This window comes from Bombus terrestris, chromosome 3 (genome assembly GCF_910591885.1).
Source record: "Bombus terrestris chromosome 3, iyBomTerr1.2, whole genome shotgun sequence".
In the NCBI taxonomy this organism is placed as follows: Eukaryota; Metazoa; Arthropoda; class Insecta; order Hymenoptera; family Apidae; genus Bombus; species Bombus terrestris.
In genome coordinates this window covers 11,288,033-11,312,882 of record NC_063271.1, presented here as the reverse complement: position 1 = coordinate 11,312,882, position 24,850 = coordinate 11,288,033, and the positions used below count along the sequence as shown (strand labels likewise).

The following is a 24,850-nucleotide window of genomic DNA, read 5'->3' as shown; positions in this document are numbered from 1 at the left end:
TTTAATAAGAGAATCGAATCTCTACTTAGGTTCTATCGCTCTAATCGCATTCGCATGTGTAATTTTCTCGAAAAGTTAAAAGCCCCTTTCTCAGCTAAAACTAAAACGAAATTCCGATAAAATAATTAAGAACCGCGGCAGTGTTAAATTCCAACGAATCCACATCGTCCGTGTTCCACCGATAACTCAATAGTCAAATTATCAAGATATTCGAACAATTCAAAATCCTATCTAGCTATGTTCACGAAGAATATAAAATTCCATACGCATGCGCACTTTACCTACGAAAATACGATATAATTGTAACTATGTGTAAACATAGAATAAATACAAATAATACAAGTAACGCAAAATCAAGGAGTGAAAGGGTTAAACGATCACTGCTGTACCAACCCTGTATCGCAATGCTCCCAGAGAACCTAACCTAACTTGAACCTAACTTGATCCAAGGGTGAACGTGTTCGAAAAGGGGTGGCTGGTCGCGCGCGCGAACTGATTTGCGCGGAACGCGTGCGTGCAAAGCATCCAGCCGAGCTTCGAAAGCTCGCCGCAGGATGGCGACGCTTCTTGAGGAAACGGACGATGTTCGACCCCTGCGACAGCCAAGGGCGAATCGGCCAATCGGGGAAGCAGCCAGAACGCAGTTTCAGCAATTCGATGCGTGTCGACCGCCATTTTCGGCCGGCCCTCTATTGCTCGCTTCACTGTCCGCGGATGATTAATGACCCAAACCTTGCCTCCCTTTGATCACTCTTCGTTGCGAGATCGCGAGACGATCGTTGTAGGGGGTTGATGAAGGGAGCAGTAAAGAGTGGTTCGTCCGAGATGGGAGACTTTTTGGGGGAGATTCATTGATTGTTGGCGCGGTTCATTTCGGGGATACGATGTGGGTAGTCGATGTAGGTTCTGTGGTTCTGGGGCTTGGCTCGTTGATGACGTTTCAATGGGTGGTTTTGGTAAGATCGTTTTAGAAAGAAATAAGATGTGGGTGCTTAATATTTTTCACGCCAGACGAGACTCGCCGTTTTTCATTTTTCCAACGTTGAGAATGACCGAGCGTTATTGTATGATTGCATTGTTATTGTGTCCATTGTTCGTCGTGAAAATTAAGGGTAAAATGTTTGTAATATATTTATACCCCGACAAACATATTTACATTGTTTTCATGCATATCTCATGTACACTCCATCCGTAGGTCATTGGATACTTGCTTGTTTTCGGTAAAATGACGATTAGAATGTATGCAGGTACGATTTTCCGTATTGATACCTTATCGTTTTATTTGCCATTTTATTGTTTAACTTACTCAGGCGAATTATAATGTGCACGATTTTATACTATGAAGTAATCTGTATCGTGAAATGAGGTTGATATTAAGATGAAATATTGAAATTACGCAATGTCAAAAGTACGTAATTCTAATAATTATTCCAATTAAAGTAGACAAGTCTCGGAGATTTATGGACAGAAATACACATTTGCAGAAATATGCAAAATATATTTTGCAGAAGACTGAGACCCGATCAATTTCACAGTATACCGTCAACAATATGTTAGAAGGTACATGATCTGACGTAGATTCTATAGATTCTTTGAATTATATTTATGGTTGGAATGGTTGTCAATAATTAGAAGAATTCGGTTTGAAAAATTGTGGTACGATATCCTTCGAAATTGTGCAGGTACCATTTTCCTTTTTCTAAGAAATTCGTTCAATAACTAGGTGAATTTTTCCAAGATAATATCTGAATGCTCGATATAGTGTAAGTTGTATGTTTTACCGTTTGAACACTTGTTTGTATATTCAGTTTAATAATCTCGTGGTTTACTACGATCAATTACCTTCCTCAATTGATTATTGCCGACTAAATACATTTATTAGAAATGTAATTTGGAAATTTGATAAATGCCCTATCTTTCTGAATTCGAGAGAAAAAATTGACGATATTCGTAGACTCGGTTTAATTCATAGATAAGTAGAATTTAATTTGAGCATGCGACTAGATATATTTTCGTAAAAAGAAGGAAGGAACTCATTGATAAAAGTAAATGAAAAATGAAAACCTTCAATTTTGTGTAATTGAATAATACGACATGAAAATAATAACATGCGATTATGGAAAGTATTTCCTTATGAAATAAAACTCTTCTGTTTAAAATCATCTTGCCTCATCAGTTTTACAGGCTCTGGAAATTGAAGTCTTCAAGCCATCGGATCATCTTTCCAATCATAGCCTGTCGTCGAGACAATCTTCCCCGAAATTCGTCTCGTCGAAAATTTCTGTTATACAATCTCACCATCCTGTTCGTTTCATTCGAAGCACACACCTCGTCGACACTTCCTCAATTTGCCTTTCACCGAACGCACCATCGCATCCACCTTTCATCGAAAAGTCGAATTACCGCGGAATCACCGGTATTACAGCACCTGTACGCAACATTTCGACAACGTTTTCGTCGTAAAATTTCCTCGAACACGCAACATTCCCCATCAATTTCTCCGCTCGTTCGACAAAAATTCTACAGTGTTAGGCAGTGTCCTTAAAATTTGTATATAATTAATCACTGGAAGGGCCTGATGCGGTGCAACGCGTAGCAGCTTAATATATTCGTCGTGCGCTTATGGTTAATTGATATGTTATACGATAAGCAACCTTACAAGAACCAGTGTAATTTAAAACATTTACTTCCTGAATCTGCATCGTTCGAAGTTCAATGCTGTTACCTAAATGCTGAAATATAAAGAGCGTTTGCAATATTACCGATCAAAATGCAGAACAGCGATCAACAAGTGGAAATAGGCTTCACTTCCTGAATTTTTATACGCATAAAATAAATACGATCGACTTTTCGTATTCTACGATGCAAATCCTTCGCCAAGTCTGTGTTTCGCTCTGCGTTCAATATTTGTTTACAGCTTTATAGTAAAGGTGTGAATAACTAAAAAATAACTAAAATATTAGGTTATCCGAAAAGTGTCTTTCTTTTACAGATTATTCTTTTACAACAATGCGTCTTTATACAAACACGAAACCTAATCTGTCGAACGTTGGGATCTTTACTTTGATAGAACAAAATGGATCATACGTAATTCGATAAAATAATATAGAACGGAAAATATTGTGCGTCCATTATTTCCTTGTAAAACGAAAGGAACTTTTCGGACGACCTAATATAAAGCTATAATAAAGTTTGCGGTAAAATTTTGTATAACATTTTCTCTTATCCTCGTTTAAGATAGATTATGCAATTTGTGTAAAAATATTGAAAATATTCCGTATGTACGTGGACTGATACAATTATCTTCGTTCGCGTAAACGAAAACGACAGAGGAAGATAAAGATAAAGATAATATATTACATGAAATTCCGTAAAAGTTAAATTATAGCGATAATTGGAATTTATGTACACATTTCTTTAGATACCGAGAAACGAATGGAGGCCGAATTCGCATTCGACAAAACATGAATCGCCAGCAAATCAGCTTTGCAGTTGCGCTAATCCGTTCCCTTAATCACGCGACGATTCAGCTGCAACGAACAATCAGCGATATCAGCGCTGCGTCATTATCATCAGCGATAACACGCCGCTTTATACATCCACTCGATGTTTTTAACTAACGCTCTTTTAGACCCAGCGAATAGAACCTTCCGAATCTATGAAAACTACTAAATCGCAGTATAACGCCATAAAAGTATTGCAAAATCATCATCAACGGAACAACTGGATATTTAAAAATTCTACGTTTCTTTGTGAATATCTCGAGTCATACGTCCCAGTCACGCCGAATAAACTCCTCGAATTATCAAAGTAAATCTTCGCAAACCTCTTCTCTGTTCTTCTCATCAAAAATATTAAATCGAAACGAAAACTAAACCACCAAAGAATCATCGTCTCAGAAGCTAAACGATACTCAAGAAGTTTTCGACATTCCCTACAAATATCCACGCCGAACTCGCAACTGCAAACTCGATCCTTCCGAATTCACCAAAGGCTCAAAATCTGAACAAAAGTCGAAAGAATTGATAAAAAAAATAGATCCAAACTCCCATTCACATTAGGTGAACTTAAACCTAATTCGAACTAACAAACAGTTTTCATAAGTAAGTAAATAGATTATTCGTCGGTGACATTATCAGTCGGACACGACATTGCTAGACAATGTGCGATAGAGAGCTGAAAATATGATCGTCGAAATAAACGCGGGGCTGATTGGTTGTTTCTGTTAGGTCCAACGCAATCATAAAGATAAGCATGCATATTAGCCAAAAATGTGACGTATACAAACAAAGCTATATAGAAATGCAGTACTTTCAGTACCATTGTGCTGTCCCGCTAATTATTTTTCCAGCTGTGTTAGTACATATATCCACAGCTTTTTCACGGACAACGTATGCCGATTGGCTGTGGACAATTGTCTGTCGGTATGAACTAAGCTTCAGCGAACCCAGCAAAAGCTCGACTCGATCTGCCGACCACAATCTCTCGACTCTCCACAACCCATAACAATTACCGGGTATGCGATCCTGTTTCCACGGCGGCAGCGGGCGACGACGGCGTCTGCGTGGCGTCAGCTGGGCGTGCCATCTTGCACGTCTGCGTCCGTCTGCCCATGGTATCAGGGTGCCACGCTAGCTAAGAAGCTACTTAACTCCCTCTAACGAACCAAGAGACAAGCCAACAAAACCCGATAAGTAACAGGAGTTTCGCAGTTGGATGAACACAGGCCGAACATTCACGACCGAAGAAGCCAAACAAGGAACGTGAAACGACGAAGGAGGTGTTCTCTGTTCAGGAACAAGAAAGGAGGTATGCTGGAACGTCCAATAAAGATGAAGATATTAAGCAGAGAGAGAAAGGTCAGTCTCTCGTTCTCCTAATCACGAATATTCACAGGCGACGAACGAAGGGGTAAGCGGACAGAGAATGAGTCGAGGGGAGTGATGATTTGGTGGAACCAAACCGGTGCTGCCAGTGCTGTCGCAACGAGGAGAGTGTCACGCTCTCTCTGCTGTGCGTGGAAGAAACGAGGAGAGGGTCGCGCTTCGAGCAAGGCGACAGGAACGCCAGGAAGTAACACGCTTGCTATTGTGAGCAACCAGTACCACTTTGGCGGCTCTTTTTGCCTTGATGCTGGGATTATTAGGAGAAACGCGAGTCTGTCTCGTTGTTCGGCAATAGGAGGTGGCGTTGGAGAGTCTGGATCGAAGCGAAGGTGGTGGAGGTTAGTGTAGTTGCAAGGACGAGGATCATATTGAGTTGAAGTTGTGATGGCAATCTTTTAAATGTGTTGGTTTTTGCAGGATTGAAAGTATACTGGGAAGACTGAAAAGGGATTTTCTGAAAGGTTTTCGGCAAGTTTTACAATTACATTTCGATTACTGTAAACGAACAGCATACAGGATATTGTGATTCAAAATTACTACAGATTATCTCCTTTGGACCTTCAAATATCAATATTTCCATATAAATCTCTCTCGTGAACTCACATGAAAATTATGATATCGTAAGTAGGTAGTGGTAAATTCCACGATAAATTTAAAAAGAAATAACATTTGCATTAAGTATCTTTCTTTCACTTTTCCATTTATGAAATTGATCAGTCATAGCTTCTGACTAATTCTTATACCGTTTACCAGATTTATTTAGACGTACCAAACTTATATTCGTCTAACAATCTATTTTTTTTTTCTGGCATTTCACTGAAATCTGGAATTTTATAAGGATATATATCTATCTATGTTAAAATATCTTAGAGAAAATATGTATATTGTTCGATGGACACGAGTTTACACGTTCCGCTCGTTCGTCCAAAACTGCATTAAACGCGGCTGGTGGAATGTGGGTCGATGCAACGTTATAAAAGCGAGTACATCGCGTTGTTTGCTGTTGCAGGAAGAGGTTTTATGAAATTGCGCTGACCCAGTTTCCCTTGCTTTCCTTGTACACGATTGGATTGAACGGCGTCTCGTGGATTGATCCTAGTTTAATGGGGACAGGTACTATCGTCGCAAGAATCTATGGTTTGTCTTTCACTCCTTCAGATATTCTAATTTTATCTCACCTTATTATCGATAATTGACGATGTAGAAAACGATAATTCTAAGGATTCCAACTTCAATGCTACTGTTAGGTTCGTGACATGAAACGGAGAAAGTTTGCGTTTCAAATAAGATGGAACTTATTACGCTCCATCATTCAGTTATTTAAGAAGAACCTATAGTTTGTGAACTGAAAATAAGTTCCTTGGAAATATTTCCTTCGTGTATCACACACAATTAAACATTTTCGAAATTAAGAAGCCAAATTAGACGATTCCACTTTTTGAAAAATCCTTAGTTTTATCTGTTACCAATCATGTTTGAACATAAAGTTGTTATATTACGTTCTGCTATATGAAAACACTGGAAACAACAAACTTGACAAACAACTTGAAACAGCACTACATGAAACAACAAAGTAAAAACACTTCATTATGTTCAGTTAACAGCACAATCGATTGTTATTCGATATTTTTATTTTAATTATAATTATAAGAATTATTATATTTTAATTATAAGAATTATAGATATCAGCAATGATCATTTTCCACCATTTCTAAACGTAAAACTATTATGCTACACCTTTTCCGTCTAAAACACAGCTCTTAAAAATCGAAGCTAAAAAGAATTAAATTGAAGGAAAATCTTGCAACTATTTTGCTTATATACGTCTGTTAATTGTTGTTAATTAAATAACAGCAAGATTCACTCATTGTTTTCAAAAATTTTGCACTTTTTTCACTATGATAATTGAACATTCATAGTTTTTCACAATCTAACATTTCTGACACATTAAGATGAATCCATGGAATGTTTCTTTACCAGGATAAATTATTTTCAGCGTGGCATTTGGGAAACGTGTGCCTCTGGACGCTTGGAACAGGTACCATACCTGTAGTATAGTTGCCATACTTCTTTAACGAAAAGACAGTAAAGATAGTCAAAAAACTTGTTAACCAAAAGCCAATAACATTTTACTTGGCTGACTTATTTGAATTGGTAAACTCAGTTTCGATGGGAAAGTCAAAGGTATATTCTTTTATTTATTTTAACCGAAGGAAAGAAACATTTCATGTACATATGCACATTCATACGACCTAATGCTTACATATCTACTTTTCCGTTGATCAGTGGAAAATCGTGGCTAGGCGAAACTAAAAACGTAGCCGGTTCCATTGGAGACAGTGGCACGGTGTGTCAGTGACCCTGCGGTCGAGGCTGCTGCAGCAGGAAAACGCGAAACCGCCGCGCGGGTAGATATCGATTTGTCTGTGTTCGCTAGGAAAAAAGTTGGCCGGCCTTCTGACGTTCGCCGCTGATATTGCCCGCAGTTCACGCTGACGTGCCATTTACTCACTCGAACGACCTCCTCACGGCCGTTCGTTCTACCTCCTGCCGTTCCACCTCCTCATCAGCGTTCCACTATCGTTCGTTTTATCGAGGAAGCTCAGGATGAAAGATAATATCGAGACTGATTAAATATAGCAGAACGTTCCAGCAAGATTTTCGTCCTTTTAATGGGAATACAGGAATACGAGAAGAGAAATATTGGAATCTTTCGACTTAAGACGGAACTTAACTCTTTGGCGTATGCATGAGTATGATCTTTGTTTGAGAGAACAACGCTTGGATAGGAAAGGAAAAGGCGTAACTATAAGACTGTCTTCTTTTCTTAAACGCGGACAAAAATTGCCCATTGTGCGATAATTACGCTGATACATTGGAGTATGGCAATGACGTAATAATTGTAAATGCAATTCTCAAGAGTCTCACCATTTGTAAACACAAGATCGAAAAATAGTAAAGTCTCGTCTCCATCGAAGTAAACCGAGCAACCTGTTTGTTGCCTTTTCTACGACATTTCCAACAAGTTAGAAAAATTTACCGAATGTCCAGCTGGACGAATTGTAAAGTACAAATTAAATAAATAAAAAAAGGATTTCCAACAAACAGCAGCTTATAGAAACATTTTGTCCACACTGAAACAACGTAATCTGCAGCTGGATTCGCACTGAAGCGACAAGTGAGGAATTTTTTGTCGCTTTTTGTTGTTACGTGTTTCAGAACATTTCCAACGAACAGTAACTTACAGAAATAATTTCTGTACACTGGTGCAAGTTTTCAATAAACATGGAACAGCAAGAAGTTGCTTGATGTTGCTTCAATGAAAACGAGGCTTAACACGTTTGCTACTAACGATATGTATGTATGTATTTTTAATGCTTCGAAATTAGCGTAGATTTAATTTTAGTCACTTGGATTCAATCGATTTGAAGTCATCGCCAATGAGAACAAGCGTATGCTGAAACTTGGAAAGGTATTTCAAGCCAAATAGCAAGTTTACACCGATAAAATGATTGTAATTTTAACTTGCTTGAATGTAAATAACAAAACGACCAGATAGTAGATTGAATTGTAGTAGATTAAGTTATCTGAATGAAGCTTTAGTCCACGCAATACAAATTGGCATTTAGTACTACAAAAAGTGTTGACCTTGAAGCAGATTCTTTTTTTATCAAGTTCTACATTTCATTTTTAAAGTATCGAATTTCTTTAGTCACATGTCAGTACTATCAAATGACATGAAATTTAATAAGCTTGGACCAAATTAATTAATACCTGTGTAGATGTTATAACAAATACAATGATGTGCCAAGACCTTTTCCAGCCATTGTATATTTATAATATCGATATGATCTGTCTATAAAATCCTAAACCTTTTCCCACCATTTTTTATAATTTCACCTGCTAAACTATTCACAAAACCGTTCCCCATAACAACCATCACCAAAATCATCCCTAAATTCTCCCAAGAAAATGACATAAAATACATTCTAAAGTCATTATATGTTTATGTTCTACAATCTACTCACAAAATTATAAACCTTCCTCTACCACTCTTCCTTATAACTTCGTCTTATAAACCACTCACAAATCCCTCCTCCATAACAACTACTATCAAGCATAATCAAAATCGTCCCTAAATTCTCCTAAGCTAATTAACAACAACAAGGTCTTCTCCCATTCACCTGACCATGCGGCACGTGGCACCCTGGGCGCAGGCTAGCAAAAACAGTTCCACCCTTTGCCTGGCTCTTTTCCGCTGGAAACCGTTCTCCCCCTTTTGTGTTTCCGGCATGTCCCATAAATCACCCGGGAGCCGCGGTGTAGCGAGTTGTGGGCGTCCAGGATAGGAGGAAGGGTTTCTCTGTCGGAAAGAGCATGCGGTTGGAGTGGGACCACGTGTGGGACGGCACCATAGTACCTGAGAAGGTAGTACGGGGGCCAACAGTTAGCGCCAGACGGTCAAAAACTCGCTGGACCGGCTGCCACCGAGGGCTCTTTTTACCTTTTTTTCCCTCTTTCCTTTTTTGTTGTTCTTTTTTCTTTTTTAGTTCTTTCGCAACGCTCTCGCGTCCACCTCTCATTCATTTCGACCCTTTCGACCAAGCAGCCGTGGGACGCTTGTGGGCGCTGCGATTTTGTATGTAAATATACGAACACTTGGTACTTTGTTTCATAGACCTGGTTGAAATTTTGGCAGATAGTTTTTAGAAATAACGGTACTTTTTATTTTATGTCGATTACAGGTTAAACGTATCGGCAACAAAATTATAAGAATGGTCAGAGTGATGCATTTGTGACTTTTTGTAGAAATTCGATAGACTCGGAAAGCACTTTAGCTGGTGCGAATGACTTAAAATGATTTTGTAAAGTATGAGAATAAAAGCTTATTTTTCTTCTGGTGTTATGTAGATGTTCGCTTCCATTCTGATTTCTTTGGTAAAGGTTCGATTTATATATTACACAGCGGTAGCTTCCAAGTTAATTACATTTTTGCATACTATTTGTTAGTTGAAAAGAAATACTTTCAAGAGGACGATTATAACACAAACATGACTTTAATTTAAAAAATTCTGTCATTACGCATTTTGCATCAGTTTCATTCTTCCAAAAGTAGTCGCTACAATTAGTTTTCTAAATTGACGGTAATGTGATTACGTACGTAATCCGCATGTCTAGGATGAAGTATAAATTTGATGTAGTAAATAATTAGTTTTTAGAAAATTCCATCTTAGAGGTGCTATCCCCAGATCATGTTCAATTTAATGATATTTCTTTTTCTCCTAAATGTTTCTAAATATCTATTCAAATAAATATAGGAAATGGTAATTAATATATTATGTTTTCTTGTTTCAACCTTATAAAACATTTCTTTTTATAAAATTTGGTAGTTATTTTCATAATCAAGATATTAATTTTTCAAACTGTCTATGTGACTCAGACTTAACTCAAATATATGATTATATAGGTACCATAAGTATGATATCTATATGTATATTATAGGTAATTGAATGTAAGCCAAGTCCATTTCTTGACCGCGAGGTCAAAAAGTACAAACTAATAAATACATATATAAATATAATATCGAATAATAGATATATATTATCCACTACATAGAGCCTGATAATTTGAATGGAACATTCAAATATTTTAAGATGAACATTTCATAATACGAATAATTTTCACTAAATATATACTTCCTTCGGATATACCTAATAATTATCGAAGAATAAATTATGTCAATATAGAGCCTAATTAATGGAATAAAGCACTCAAATATTTTAAGATAAAAATCTCATAATACGAACAACTTTCGCTAAGTATCTACTTCCTTTAGATATAATAATTATCGAAGAATGAATTATGACCATATAGAGCCTGATGATTGCAACGAAACACTCAAATACTTTAAGATAAACATTTCATAACACGAATAATAATATTTCCATCGACGAATTTAGACGATCTCAAATTAATATCTAATTGTAACTTAAATTTCCCTCAAATTTCATTTCAATCTAAAAAAATCAACGAAACTCAACACCAGTCCGAATTTGAACCGAACAATCACCATTTAAAAAGAGAAATCTAGACACCCTAATGAAGATCCCGTAGGAAGCGGTTCCTCCGCGTTTCCATCATTCCCGTTTGTGCCGGCATCGAGTCGGCACGATTGAGATTTCTGCAAGCAGGTGGTCCCCCGTAATAAATCGTATTGTAAGCGATCCCCTCGGCTAGCCACCTGCGAATCGATATCTCGACCGGTCGGTCCAAGGCGGCTCACATGCAAATTCGCGGCTATCATGGGAGGAAAGGTTCTCTTCCTGTCGCTTCGCCTTCTCACCGTCCTTCCTGTTCTCTCGCGACCTCCTTTTTCGCCCGACAAACTCCTTCGCGCACCTGGAACGATAGATCGTTCCAATCGTTGATCGACAACTCGCGAAGAACATTCTCATTCGCGTGTTTTCGTAGCAAATTTGTTTTTCGAGCAAAATTTAAATATAGTTGAGTTAACGAGTATCTATTAAGGTTAGATCTGAAAATTTAATGTTCAACATCGAGGTGATCCAGGAACATTGCTTTCTTGTGATGGAAGTTCATTTATAGTTCACGTTATTTCATTACTCTCATTACCATGAAGAGACAGATGTATCTTGAAAGAGTGTGATTGAGTATTTGATTGAGAATTTGGCTAGAAGTTTCGTAAATTCTGATTTGATTTCATCCGTACTATAAGTTGATATTCGTGCAACGTTAGATAGACGTAGCTAACACGTCAAGCGCCAAGCCTGTTTTGTCTTCCTTTCTGTTTAGCTCGGGATATTCGATTTCATCGATCTGTTGGCGGTCAGAGATCTGTGCAAGGTTGCGTGTATATCTTCGGATATATTTCTTCTATGAATTTATCGCAATCTGTACTCTGCATTCTGTTAGAAATGCTTTCTCTTCGGTTAATTGTCTGTGGTTCGTGTCCCAGTGCAATTTATACGAAAATATAAGTTTTTAACTGTATGCCAACAGTGACTAACGCGGCCTGAACGAAGAGTATACCGTCAGTCACCGGCGACTGACATGGCGCTTAACGTTCAATGAATTGTTTAAACAATAAAGTGGCAAAGCTTTCTTTTTTATATAACCTTTTTGGTCGATGGAGGATACTTTAGATCGTAATTCCATTGCTATTCGCCAAAAGAAATCTGCAATCATTTTCTTCCAACACAAACACGCACTGTAGTTTTTGTTAAAATAATATCGCTGTGTAAAAATATATTTTTATCAATTTAACATTTCACATTTTCATTTTACTTGTTCACACGACGATCTCACCACGGCCTCATGATACGTTAACAAACCAGATGGGAAAAAAGGTATTCGCAGAAACGTGAATGCAATAGCTGCCAATGAATACGCCAAAATTAAAGGCACGTACAGTAGTAGTGCCGCTCGTCCCGTTTCGATTCGATTCTCTTTGACGTTGTTCCACTTGTTGATATTAAGCTCTGTGCATACTTGGATTGATATGACCATATAACAATGTTTATTTGTCGCACTGTCATATTTTACTTGCTCCTTTACATCCTCTTATATGGAATATTATTTAACATTTCTTTAAATATCATCTTTAGGATATATAGTAAAGTATCCCTATAAAGTATACCTATCTATCCGATCAGGAAGATTTGTAAGCTGTATAACATCTTTTTCTTCAAAATAAAACCTTTGATTTCAAGAAGTTTTATTTTGATTGTATCGATTGTATAGAAAAATGGCCCGAGTACGAAGGATTAAGAAAATCAAAGGATATTCAGAAAGTAAACGGTCAATGAATGGAACGAACAGCCTATATGTATAGTAGTTTTAAACGCAGATAGCAATTTCTACCAATGTACATAATAATAATAATATCCTATAATAACGAATAATCTCTCAATTATATAATATTAATAATCGAGTAACACATATATAACAGCAAATCACCGACATATTATGTTATATAGTAAATTATATTGTAATAGAGATTACAGTATATTACCCATAATTTCAACACTAATTTCCTCACATAAGATGTACATAGTTATCCTAAATTGCGGTAATTGGTTACGTACAATGTAACCGCTAAATCGTTTAATTGTTTGTTACGAATATTTGCAATTGTCGTTTTACTATAAAATATCGTTTTAAAATCAGGATGCACGTTATGTATCGGAAGATACAATATATATTAATAGCGTGTACACATCATGTTGGTCAATTACATCCCACGGTGGCAAAGACGAAACGATGTCTTAACGCAGCAAGCGCATCGTTTCTGAATAGTTAATCGTAGGCATCAATCCGACCGGCTCTCCTCCAGTCGAGCATGCTCGATTAATTAGCAATAAACACGCCAGTACACGAGCTCGATCGCTCGATTACATATGCCAGCGGAAATTGATTTTCAACCATCGACCGATCAACTTTCAAACAGTTCAAGCTAATTTGTATGTTGTCCCAGGTAAATGACAATAATTGACGTTTAATAAGACTGAATTATTATAATAACGTACTATAATCTAAATTAAGCTAAAACGAGATGTTGTATGTTTCTTAGATATTATGCATACACGTAGATACAGGCTGTTACTAAACTGAAGTTAATTTCAATCTATTTATTTATTCAACAATTTTCTCTAACTTTATTACACTTTCGCTCCATTTTTGTGTATCATGTGTAGTTTAAATTTCATTGTTGACATTGAACTGTAGATTTTCACGTATTTGTAATAAATCTAAAGATGCAAAAATCCACAGAATGTTATATATGCTGAATATGTAAGATATTCAAAGCGGGACACGTGCTCGTTAGAATGAATTTTCGAATTTCGAATATTCGAAATTATTATTATTAGTACTAATTAATATTAATATTATTTCGTATATGAATTTGCACAGAAATCCACGGTCTATTAATTACAATGTAAGTTTCATACTTGCGTTTGCACACGCTAACATTGACAGAACTTCGTTTCAAATGAGTTTAATTTAATTTAAACTTAATTCCTTCTAACATTACGATAAAGGCAGAGAAAGTTTTGAACCTTATTTGTTAAAACCTGAATTCTAGTTTGTCGAATTACAATATCGAAATATAAACTATCGCCGATCAGTGCAAGGAAAAGAATTTCACGTATGAGCTGACGCAACAGGAGCTTCGTTGGTTTTGCTCGTCCCACGAGGCGTTAAAAGTCAAAGTCGCAGCCTGAAATATCGTTATTATGCTCGTAGCAGATATTACCGGGGCCGACTATTGATAGACCAGCCGCGAAAAGAATGCGCCTGTCGCGTTTAAAAATAACTCGTGACACGCGTTATCCGTGAACGCTATTTTAATCTCTTCGTTGCTTCTTTTGCTTGTTGTTCGAATCGTTGTTGATGTTGAATCACCGTGCTGGGATTGATTGGTTACGTTAAGGGAAATGATCGATACATATTGCGCAATTCTGTGTCCTGAGAAGTTGAGGCAGATGATGAAGCATCAAGGTTTTTTTAATTCTTCAAGGGTCACATTTTACAATATTTCACATTTTAATTCTTCCTCTCAGAAGACAGACTCATCAATTACGTCTTTCGTTTATCTGATAATTATACTTTAATATTTATTATACTTCAACTTTCATAAAGATGATTTTCCTCAATTTCCATATTATAGCAATTAATTCCTATTCAATTAAATCCTTTCGTCCTGATATTTTCTAAATCTTAATGTACCTACTACATACAACTCACGATATCGTTTAACCGCAAGAAATACTAATTTCTGTCATTCGACTCAAAATAATCACGGAATACCTGAGCAAATGAAATTCTCAGTACTTTAGTACCCGAACATTTCTTTTCTGTATTAAACTTTAATATCTTAAGGGCCGTTAAATGATCTAATCGAGGTGCGAAAACGCGATTGGATGTTGACACATTGTCGCTCAAAAATATGTAGACTTTTGCACATAAAATCAATGCTTTCTCTTATACACGTTGATTCCAGATAAAAGATAGTAAACGTTGCTTTCGATTATTATTATAGCTTTCTGTGTGTTATTAGTACAAATCGACCGAAACTTTCGCAAGCATATTTATGAGCACAGCGCAAGTATGTAAGCTGGAAGTTGATGAGACGTGTGTATCGTGCGGCGACCGAAATAATTCTACGTCGCGATGGTTTCGGAGCATCGTCTCCGGCGACTGCTCAAATAATAAATTATTGAGCCGCATCGCATGCCACATCGTGACCACGTCGATGCCTCTCCGGTGAAAATCGATTCATCGACTCGCCGTCCCGCCATTCAGAAGCTTATCCGACGTGAATCGCTGCGACGTGTAACGGACGTCGAAAAAAGTACGGGTTAGGTACATCCTCGATAACAGGACACACGGCCATGTGAAAGAACCTTTTTTCATGCCTTTGTTCGTTGCTTTTTTTCATAGGTATATGTCACGGTATTCCTGCTATTTTTCGATGCATACCTTTTACATTTTACTCGTAGGCATTCGATAAAAAATAGTGGAAAATATTTCGAATATTACTGTTCTCGTTCTTGTAATTCATATTAAACAAAATATGTTGTATTTTCCTGATCGTATTAGTGGATCGATTGGAAAGTTCTGTCATCACATCGTTTGTATATTTATAATTTTGTTTCAAGATTTTCACAAATGAAGGTATACATATGTATGTTTGAAACGTCAAAACACATGCAATATTTAAGATAAGCTTTGAAATAGAACAATCTCTTCAATTTTTCAACAGATAATTTCTCCACCAATATGTTATACAACTCTTTTATACGTCATGTTTTGAGGATTGAAACATACATATGAATTAAAACTCGATTTATAGATGTCTGCGAGAAAGTAGAATATTTATATAAAATCATATAACTTAATCTAAAATAATATAAGTTACTTGCAATGTAACGATACCAATTGATCGTTTGTGGATATGCCTACTGATCGACAATTCACCAATAATACATTGATTTGTATTAAGCCATTGATTTGTCGCAAGAATACCAACTTCTCGACGTTTCTACCGCCATTCAAGCCCGATAACATCGCATCGGATCTATTATAACATCGTTTAAAATCGTTAAACGATCCTACATAACAAGAGCAAAAAGTGCAGCTATTTCCACTCATTCACGTGACAATACAATACGCATTGAACGCGTTAGATGGTCTCAATAGTATTGCGATCGTTTCTTCGCGGTGCCGCGAAATTATGCGCTCGATCATAGAATTATGGGATCCGACCGATCGATAAATCAATCCCATATGGGGAATGCACGTGGGCAACGGAGAATGAACGACCCTTCGCCGACTTTTGCGTTCAACTCGATCAGTTTTCACGCTCTACGAAAACATCGTTATCGTTTCTTTGTTCTCCTGCTTTTAGCGTTTGTAACAATAAACACGTTACGTACAAGTAGATTACGGATTTTTATGTACTTACGTGCAATTTAATCATGCAAAAATGTATAGTATCGGGCAAAAATATATATAATATAGTCAAATATAGTATCTACTTGAGTAAATATTTAGTAGATAGTATAATTTTCCATCTATGTCTCATTTCTTAATTTGTCTTCGTAAAGATATGTAAATAAGATGTAAAGATAAATAAATAAAACAGAGAATTTAAATGAAACCTTACGTGAAAATTAAAGTTTGATTCTATTAGAAAACAATAGTCGAGTAGAGCGAAGGTAATTTTAATTTTAATAGGTTGCATTTGGAGATTAGTTGAAACTAACAGCAAAGGGATTATTTTTACTTCAGTTTGAAAACTACTTTGAATTTGCATACCTTAAATTTGGCTTAAACTTTGAAAACGTGGGCTTAAAGCGAAAATATAGAATTGTTTAATATGAAATTGCAGAATATTTCCGAGAAAGCCGAAACTTTCTAATACAAGATTGCTAAAAAGAACTGGAATATTCTTGTCTTAGGCCGTCTTGAGAAAGCTACAACTTTCTTGTCCCAGGTTCTCTAAGAAAACTAGAATTCTGCGATCTAAAATGTAGAAGTCCAAGAAAACTGCATCTCTTGTATTATGTATGGCATGTATATATTCTCAGATTGTCTCTGAATCTGATTTCCTAATAAGAGAACAATATCCTGTTATAAATTTTCAAAAATTCTATTTTCTAAAATTGTAGACACTCTAATCTTATATTCTCCAAAAATAATATCGGATACGCGTTTATTACTTTGAAATCATTCTGGAAGCAATCAACGCTGAGTTAATACCAGAAACTGATTATACTCGCTAAATTGATAACACAATTCTAATAATATTCTCTGCGACATTACATGATTTTAAGGAGGATTGTATATTTTTTAAATCCATGACAAATTATAAAGTATTCCATGGCAAAACTATAAAACGCCTTTGTGTAAAATTTCCATATACGAAATTTGATATAAAATTTTTTGTATTTTAATTTTAAATTAATTTCGAAAGAATATTCATATATTTTCTATATTCATGTATATTTTGTATTGCTCTACCCATATCGTATTTTTGTATATTCATTGTGTTGAAATCACCAATGGAATTCTATTTTTCCGGGATCGTTAAGTTCCCATTCTTCCAATATACGGACCGATAAAATGTTTCGTCCGTAGTATTTTCCATCTGTGATAAAAGAACCTCATGAATTGCGGTAGAATTTACGATTCAGTCTTCTTTTATTCGTTCGAATAAGCAGGAAATTACAGGGCCGATCGCAAAACACTGTGGCATTCAAAGCCTTTCGACCAATCGATAAATCAGTTCCATACGCGGAACGCGTGCGGTTAAAGGTGCATTTGCACTATGCGACAGGTACACGGGTAAATAGACTTGCCATATTAGCGCGTGAAACATCATACATGTGTGAAAAAATCAGTTTAATTGGAAGCTTTTAATTCAAGATATTAATTAAATTTTTCGACTATTTAGAATATCCTTAAATATATATCAGAAGTTTATACTTCATAAATAATAAATACATACATTGTAACATGTACATATAAATAATGAATAATTGTAATGAAGAGTTATCCTCATTAATCAAGTTACTTCAAGTAATTTGAAAGCGTATACTAATATATTGACTTGAAATATCCTTTCACATTTCAAATAAAGTTGGTGGTCTCTTAATTATTTCTTAATTTGAAAGAAATAATGATTGTTAGCTGAAGTAATGTTATGTCTAATCCTATGATTACTGATATTGGTCTATTAATTGGTTCACTAACTTTATATATAGCAATCCATATTTTATTAGATATATACATATTATTAATATTATTTCTTGAAGCCAGATTATTTATATTCAAACAATTTCAATTCAGATAACCTATCTTTTTATGTATAAAAATTTGAAATCAAATTATATATCAAGTAACTTGACTAATGTAAGGTTTTAACCTATAATATCTACACTTAGATATAAATATTATATTGGCATTTTCCAGAAAAATAAAAAGCTAATTATTTGTTCTAGTCTTAACAAATTCATCTCTAAAAATGATTCATATAATCACACTACTGCAGATAGATAAGAAACTGATCATTTTCTTCCAATCTCAACAAATTCAACTTTAAAATGTTTAACCTAAACAATAAAAACAATTACCTTCCTTTACACCTTAAATCTTCATGAAGAATCAAAAGAAATATAAAAGAATCTTCCTTCGAATAATACCAGCAATTCAGAGACACCTTGCATTTATTCCTAATGAAGAAATAACAAAATATAGATTAATCCAAATAATAACAAGTATTACTTTTATACACGTTTAATACCTTCGTCCAGAATCAAAAAAAAAAAAAAAAAATGAAAAACAATCCTCTTCTACATAATATCAGCAGTTCACTGACACCTTGTACATATTTATTTCACCTCTAATAAAACGAACGAAGCCAGGATACGCAATAGATCAGTTGGTAGCATCACGAGGGCACTTTAATTGGACTCGTTAGTCTCGATAATCGATGAGACTCGCAGCGCGGCGAGCGAGGTCTCGCGAACCGTGAACGGTAACGCGCGAAACGCTGTTAAGTCGTAGGCGCGTTTACACTTTCGCCGCTTAACAGGATTTAGCGGACCCTCGCGAAATAAATCTCGGTTATTTCGGTCGTGGATCGCCGCTGCTCTCCGGCCTCGTCGCACTCTGCTTAGGGAAACTCGCATAAATTCCCCCGTTAGCTCAATAGCCTGCGTTTCTCTTCCGAATTATAGGTTAGGTTATAGCCGTGAATCATATTCAACGTGACAAAATCGCGAACACGAATTGCATGCATACTGTTAGTCGATACGTTCGGTGAAATTTGTATAACAAGATGGATAGTGATTTTGAAGAATTTTGTGTATCGCAGAAAATTTGGTGAATTGAAGATTGTGTGAATGCTGTTATTATGATCGAGTGTGTGTTATTACAAGGTATTTGTTTGTTTGTAAGGTTAATGTAACATTTTATATTGGTAGAAGAGATTTTCGTATTAGAATTTTTAATTTTATTTATTATTATGAATGTTTTGGAATGCGCGAATGAATTATTTAATAGGTTTGCCAAGTATGCGTATGTATATGATTAGGAAAATTAAGATTTGAGAAAACTTATCTTACTTTCATATAATCTATACGTGTCCATATATAGAACTAATTCATTGCTGTAACCATTCAGTTCCTATTTGGATATTTTTTCCATATAGCAGATAGTTTACGACTAATTCGCATTTATACTTCAGACTCAAGCACGCTATATATGAATACTTCTATTGTGTGTATGATGTGTATGATTTCAAGGTATTTTTATTTTTATTGACGTTCTTGCGTTGAATTTTAATGCTACCAGAAGTCTTGCATAGTTAAATGTTACGTAATAAATACTTTCCGCGCCAGGCATCGAAAACGAATAAAAATTGTATCCAACGGCTAAAAATTCATAGCTTTCGAATAAACAATACGTCAATTAATAAGTACCTATTAAAATAAAATAAAAAATAGTCATTTCTGTTATCCCAAAACTCTTCATTATACATCGCGTAAAAAGCAACATTTGCATACATCACATGTCAATTTGACACGTCAATCTCAACTAATTCTTACAATTAGATATCTTCAGAACATACATTCCCTTAATATACTACCAATTGTTCCCAAAGAGGCACTTCAAACCGGAATCTTGCCATTAAAACGGGGTCGCGGTATCCAAAGATGAGAAGAATCAGCGCTAGTCGCTTTCGATCGCAGTAATTAAGGATTTTCCGGTGGGAAGCGAAGCTAACGAGCTGCTAACGAGCAGCTACGCTCATCATAATCGAAGCCGGACTATCGCTCGCGAAGCACATCGATCCCAAAGAATCGTGAACCATCGTCAACCAGTCGAGAAAACTAGTCGAAGTGTGGTTAAGTCGATGGAAAGTGTCGCGAACGTCACTGATCTTAATCTAGGATTACCGAAGCCGGTTTATTCGCGACAACTTCTATCTTTCTCTCTTTGTTTCATCGAGGTTTCTCTTTTCGTTCCGGGTTGGCTCCTTTGCCGGCGATCTTTCGTGGTCCACCGACTGCACCCTTCACCTTGCCTGTTTTCTCTTGCTCCCTTCCTCTTTTTCTGTCTCTCATTTTCTCGAGGAAAAATCTGCCGGTGGTGCACGGTTTTAATGAGTCTCCTTGAAGCCGGCCGCTCTTCTGCCAGTGGCGTAACACTTCCGGTGGCCTTTCCGTGCTCGATTCGCACTTTATCAGCTTGTTGTCGAGCTCTCTTGAATGGTTTTGTAATTTTGAACAGAAATACGAATAATTGTTTATGGGATTTTGACTAACGAATGAAATATAGATTTTTGAGATGCGTGATGATTAGCCTATGGATTTAGATGAATTACGATGGTTGTTACGATCACAGTGCTTAAATTACGATGATTATTGTGGTAGATTATGATGATTAGATTACCGATTTATGAGGATTTATAGTTTTATGGACAGGATTAAGGAAATGGAATATAAATAGAAATTTGTTTCACCTTCTAAAGATTGTAACATGAGTACTTTATTTTAAACTATAGTACTTTATTTTAAATATTTTTTCACATTTATATTTGCCATAAATACATAAATATTCACAGTGTTTGAGGTTTTTCTTTATTCCAATATATGGCGTTTACATTATATTTTGTATGAATGGCAAGAATTAATTAATTCATCACAGTTTAAAGAGATTAGAAATTCTTAGATACTAATTCAGATAGAACTGTCGAAGTATATTTCGAAAGATAGTTCAGACTTCACAGAAGATCGATTGACTTCAATATTGAAATTCGCAAATAACTGTTGAGGTAATAAAAAAAGAGGCTGATACAATTTAAATAGTATTCCATATTTGATCGTAGCTGATTTCTATCGAGTCTTTCACCACATGCTACGACACTGTCGCGACTCTTGGTTACCTCTTCTCTGTTCCTCGCGTCTTTTTTCCATGATCCGCCTCCGCAGTCCGCTACAACCTTCTTGGGTCTTTCAATATTCACATGGTTGCTCGAGAACCACTCTTTCGTAGAAACATCTACGCCATTCCACCATTTTTCTAGATCATATACCGTTTTCAACAAGGAGAAGCGAAAAGTGTACGGAAATAGTTTGAAGTATTTGAAATTTATAATTCATTGATATTCTAATGATAATTAAATTGTAAAACTCTCGACTTATATATCTATAGAATATAAGTTACAATTACACCGAAAATGATAACTCTATGCAGTTGTGTCTATATCTGAATAAAAGAATCGAGAAATAATTTTGTTAAAATATTTTCAGTAATTATAAAACAGGAAGATATTAAAAATGTGTTATTATTTGGTAGGTTTGTTGATTTTAAAATCTCATTGTAGAAATCGTCGTATATTATCTCTATTAGACATGTACGACTGTTCTATAGATAAGATAATGTTATCTAATAACTTCATTTATGTATTATGTATATATTTTTGTTATATGTAACTTGTTGATAAAACATTTACGAACCTAGGAATCGTACCCCATTTCTTTCAACTTTTATTATAGAATATGCCGATATCCATCATTTTCCTCATTCTTGCACAAATTCCAGTGTTTCCGAATTAACCTGCACGTTCAAGCAGTAATTTTCTTCTCAAGTTTGTACGAATTTGTTTGCATATTCGTAATTGTGATGGTCTTTAGAATGCAACTGTCTAAGTAATGTCATAAAGTACAAAAGCATCTATAAAAGAAGAGCATTGTTTCAATGCAAAATTAAAAGGATACACGACCAGCGAAAGTTTGAGATCGCTGGGTATTTTAAATTTTATGTAGTCCAAAAATTTGGAAAGAGATCAATTTAGAATTTCGCTGTCTCAGACAACTTTTGGATATTGTCATTAACAGATCGCAAACTGTTGTAATTTTATATCTTTATGAATATTACTAGAGAAATGGAAGGTAAATCAAAATTTGTTTCACCTACTGGATATTACAATAAACTCTCTACTTTGGGTATTTTACATATTCTTGCACATCGCGTGTATTCTATAGATCTCTGTACATTGAAATTCTCCAGAAATACATAAGCTTCTGCAGTCTATCGATCGATATCTGTAGCATTAATTTCGAATTAATAATGAAACTAACACGTATATCAACGGAGATACAATTGGAAAAAAGATTGTAACCAACAAACAGTAAGATATGATCTAAATGTACTTTCGTACCATTCAAAAGATTAAATATTTCCATAAAATCCTAACCCATTTCTCAAATAATCACGTTAAATACAACGTTGAACGATTAGCTCGGCAAGCTTCGCGTATCATACTCGACAGAGTTCGAATTCAAGCATCCCAGAGCGGTCGAATTCCGTCGACGACGAAACGATGGGATTCCAGGCCGGCTGACAGCCTCGAAATCAATTTCCAAATGGACGCCGGGGATCCAGCGTTTCGGATCTCATGGATCGAAGGCGTCCGCGGCATCCTACGATTCTGCTCCGCGAGTCGCCACACGAATTTGTCGAGCGGAAATACCGCCTTTTATCCCGGTTGCTCCTCTGTCTCTGTCTCTTTTTCTCCCTCGTTCGTTACTTGGAACGGCTCCAAAAGTGATTTGCATCTAACGAAGCCACTTTGTTCTCGCGCGACGTGGCTTTTCTTCCCCGACACCCGGCCATCCAAAACGAACTGCCACGTAAATATCCGAATGGAATAGCTTCATGGAGTAATATTGCCGTGAAAACGAAATAAAACTATTTGGAGAGTTGAGGCAGTTAATGATTTAAATGTCCGAAAAATTAGAAGTGATTTAATAGAAAGGAATGTAAATTCCATGTGAAATACAGCAGAAAATATTAGAATCATTGATGTGATTTATTTTAGCGTGATGTAAGTTGAAGTAAGTTGATGTAAGTTCTTTGTTGAGAATGTTTGAGGGGAGGCTCGAGATTCGTTTTACTTTCCTGTGATCGAAAATCCTTCCTCGCCCGGAATCGATAGGTTTGTAAATCGACTGAGAAACTGAAGAATTATTCATGGAAAAGTAGCAGATGACAATGTACTCACTAATGAAATTTAATATTTTAATCAACAGTTGTTTATATAAATATTCATCGAAATCGATAATTAAATTAACCAGGTGATAACTGATTTTCAATTAAAATTCTGTGCAGTTTTTTTTAAAACAGATACAATCTGCAACAATTACAAGATACTATTTCCAAACAAGCATCTATACAAAAATTGCGCAAGTCTTCCGAATAATCCTTCTATTAATAATTAATCTAAAACAGTGACACTGGTAATAAATAAATAAATATATAGTACCAGAAAGTAATAATAGTCTTTTCTGATTCATATTCGCTAGCAAAAATTCGAAATCAACAATTTACCATTAAATAGGTATAGCTACCTGCCCAGAATACCAATTACATAGTTTCTGAACTCAAAATGAGTCAGTTTTGGGTCACTAATCACTATAGTGCGAAGGCATCGATCGTCGAATAACGTAACCGGGAGTTAGCCTCGCCGTGGTTGGTTAATAACGCGGTCTGTTTCACCGTGAATTCCTCGTGATCCAACCCCAAAGGCGGCTTGGCCCGTCAGTCCTGTTACGTTTTATGTCATTGGGCTTTACGGAGCTTTCATGCTAGCCAGGAGGGTGGTCCGACACTCTTCAACAGTGGTCCGAGCTCTCCTGTTTATCGACTGTTGCGAGTCGTTTGGCACCGGCGCTTATATTACCCTCGCACAACCTTTTTATCTCCTTTACACCCTTTTCATTCGCACGAGTTGTTGATTCTTCATACGAAATTTTAAGCCTCCTTTGATGTTGAATGGTTGAGACGCGTTGCGTTGAATTGTTTCAAAGTATTGGAAGATTTATACTTCAGAAGATTTTTTAAGGGATGATGCGGCCTGCTATTTGACGATGATTGGCATGAAATGATTTAATATGAAAAGGTGAAACTTGAATACACTGTGAGATGTGAAGTTCTGTTTTAGACTATTTTAGAGCATAGATACTGCGAAAAATTCTTATACAAACTTTTTACGAATATATTATGTGTGTTTTACGAAATAATTTGAAATCTCATTGGTACTGTAATGAGATCTGACTATCATGATCTGATCAAATTAGAAAATAATCTGAAAATATGTACTTATATGAGCTACATGATATTCAGTGCAGGTATTTATATACGCTTTGCAGAGCTCACAAAAGTATTCAACCAGTCAATTAGTAAACCTTAACATTCGATGAGGCCATCTTCAACAGCTATTTACGTTATTAACCCTTTACTAAATATTTGTTATAAATATCTTGGAACTTCAGATTGGTTTTAAATCTGACTAACGCAACCTTGATTAAACCACAGATCTTCCTGCATTTATAGAAAATTTAAAAGTGCAAAATTGTACATGTGAAAGAATACGT

At 35.8% G+C, this 24,850-nt stretch overlaps 1 protein-coding gene and 1 long non-coding RNA gene across 6 annotated transcripts in view; one reads left to right on the top strand and one right to left on the bottom strand.

Annotated features, from left to right (window-relative positions):
- LOC100649131 (ras-related protein Rab-37) overlaps positions 1-18,640 on the bottom strand; it is a 172,705-nt gene extending 154,065 nt beyond the window's left edge. The window contains exon 1 of the mRNA XM_003394526.4: positions 18,542-18,640. The gene's annotated coding sequence lies outside the window, so the exon portion shown is untranslated. The remainder of the gene's footprint in view (positions 1-18,541) is intronic.
- On the top strand, positions 3,103-8,708 carry LOC125384749. Of its 5 annotated transcripts, none has more exons than XR_007223509.1 (6): positions 3,103-4,809; positions 4,897-5,224; positions 5,304-5,506; positions 5,896-5,999; positions 6,867-7,070; positions 7,173-8,708. It is a non-coding gene; the product is annotated as an uncharacterized LOC125384749 (long non-coding RNA). The 5 variants fall into 5 exon arrangements; XR_007223508.1 differs by having other exon boundaries at positions 3,104-4,809; positions 6,883-7,070; XR_007223507.1 differs by having other exon boundaries at positions 3,104-4,809; positions 5,896-6,023; positions 6,883-7,070.
- Positions 18,641-24,850: the final 6,210 nt, after the last annotated feature.